This window comes from Mus pahari, chromosome 7 (genome assembly GCF_900095145.1).
Source record: "Mus pahari chromosome 7, PAHARI_EIJ_v1.1, whole genome shotgun sequence".
Taxonomy (NCBI): domain Eukaryota; kingdom Metazoa; phylum Chordata; class Mammalia; order Rodentia; family Muridae; genus Mus; species Mus pahari.
In genome coordinates, this window is record NC_034596.1 from 108,128,627 (window position 1) to 108,130,953 (window position 2,327).

Consider the following 2,327-nt stretch of genomic DNA (forward strand, 5'->3'; position numbering starts at 1 on the left):
CAACAGCTTCACCAGTGTTATGGTTCGAATATGCTTGACCCAGGGAGTGGAGCTATTTGTTGTGTAGTTTTTGGTACCAACATCTTGATTACATTTTCCAACCTACTCTAAACCTCTGCTATGGAGCATGTCCAACAATAGCTTCTAAAAGTGAAACCAGGAGCTGTACATAAGAGTCTCTGAGAGTATTCATGCTGCACAAGACTAACCTCAGTTCCACAAGCTGCAACACATAAAGGAAACTTGCAAACACAGAGAATCCTGTCAGCAAACTGCCCTAGAAGCTCACTATGTATCTTGTTCATGTCTGCCTATATACCGAGTTTCTCTGATTTTTCATAAATTACCTTTATAAAGAGCAACAAAGAAACCAAAATCATTCTGAAATTCCTGGTGTAGTCTGTATTTAGTGCTGATGACTGAATATGAAGACCTGGAAATCCAGGGCTTATCTGCTTGCTTGAGTTTCAGGGCCAGGGCATGGCTGGCTTTCCTGTGAAGAGAGAGATCTTATTTGCATGTCTTCCTGCTAAATAACAAATTCTCAGGTTGGGGCTCAGAGAGGACATGCCCTAAATTGGAAATGTGATGGAAGAGTCTGGCGCTAAGGATAAAGTTTGAATATCTTTGTATCACACAACAATGTGTGAAAGCTTCCATTTAGAATAATTCAGAAAGTAAAAACTGAAACAAATTTACCACTGAAGATGACATGAATGTATATACTGTAACCACACAAAGATTCCATAACAATTATAATTATACCTATATTTCTATATGGGAATATTAGCTATACTAAAATAAATCAAGAAATAAATGCTATATTTAGTTGTTAGAAAATAAAATAATAAACTGTGCTTTGTTGGCCTGCTCTTATTTGAAGGAAGATGGATGAGGAATGGATATGTTGAGGACGGAAGGGGGCAGAGTAGGGAAGAGAAGGGAAATTGTGTTTGAGATGTATGATATGAAAGAGCAATCTGTTTTCATAAAAAAAAAAACATAAAATCAGCCCAAGATGAAAAAATTAGGAAAAGAAATGAAATATGAGGATTCAATTTAACTTGGAAGACACAGAGTTAAAATGTATAAAAATCTGTGAAAATAATTAAAATATGCAATGCTGTTAGGAAATACTTTGTTAAGAAGTTGAACAATATGTTTAAATGTCATATTACCTTTAGATGTTATGTAAACATGGTCACATGCTCATCATATTTTTATTAATAAGCCCTAGTTGTCTCGGGAGTGTGAATACCAATTGAGAAAATTCCTCCATCAAATAGGACCACTAAGGCACGTATATTGGACACTTTATTGATTAAAACTGAGGCAGAAGGGCCAAGAGTATGGTGTATATTGCCACTATAGGAAGGAGTTCTGGGTTGTATAATACAGAGAACATTTCAGAAAGGAACATTTTTGCATGTTCTCTTCGTCAGTTCTACCTTTCAGTCTCCTGCCTTTAGTTTTTGCCTTATCTTTCCTCAATGATATGTAATTTGTGATTGGGATGTGTAAGACAAAGAAACCTCATTCACTTTTGGAAGTGTTCTATACCACATCAATAAAGAATAAATGGACAAGTTGGATTTGTATCAGATTAATTAATATATTGTTGATAAACCGCATGAATTTGGAAAACAGCCAGTATAGAAAGAGTCAATCTGGAATAAAGTAATGACGTATGGAGCATTGTACAAACAGACATAAAAATATGCCACAGAGTAAGCCACACAACATAGAATCAAATTAAATGGTCACAGGAAAAATGCAACAGATTAGATTCTAAAATTATTCTGACATATTGTATTTTTAAATTATTCTAACCTGGCAATAAAATAGTCTTAAGATATTATAATATGGCAATTTGAAGAAGTGTACATTTTATATGCAAATTTCAAAGATATTACCACATTCAGCTGAATTAAACGTTCTATAGTTTTTTTTTATATATGAAAAATCATTTTGTAGTACATTCATCACTGAAAGCTAAGATCACCAACTACTGAGGAAATATGGCATGGTATTGGGCTTAGTTTTATAAATGAAAACACAAAAACAAAGGAAATTGGGCCAAATTTCTCAGGTTTACCTTACAAACACTTTTCTGTGTAAGAAAATAAATTAACAAAGCATAGAAACAACCTACAATTGGGAGACTAGATTTAGAAATCACAGCCTGATAATGGATTAAAATAGGGGATATACAAGTACTTTAATAACCAGTAGTAAGATAATAATCAGGTCATAGACCAAAGAAGTAGTCATGTGTCAGAAAAGTGCTAAAAGAATCTCATAGGGACATGATAAACCTTCCTCATTGT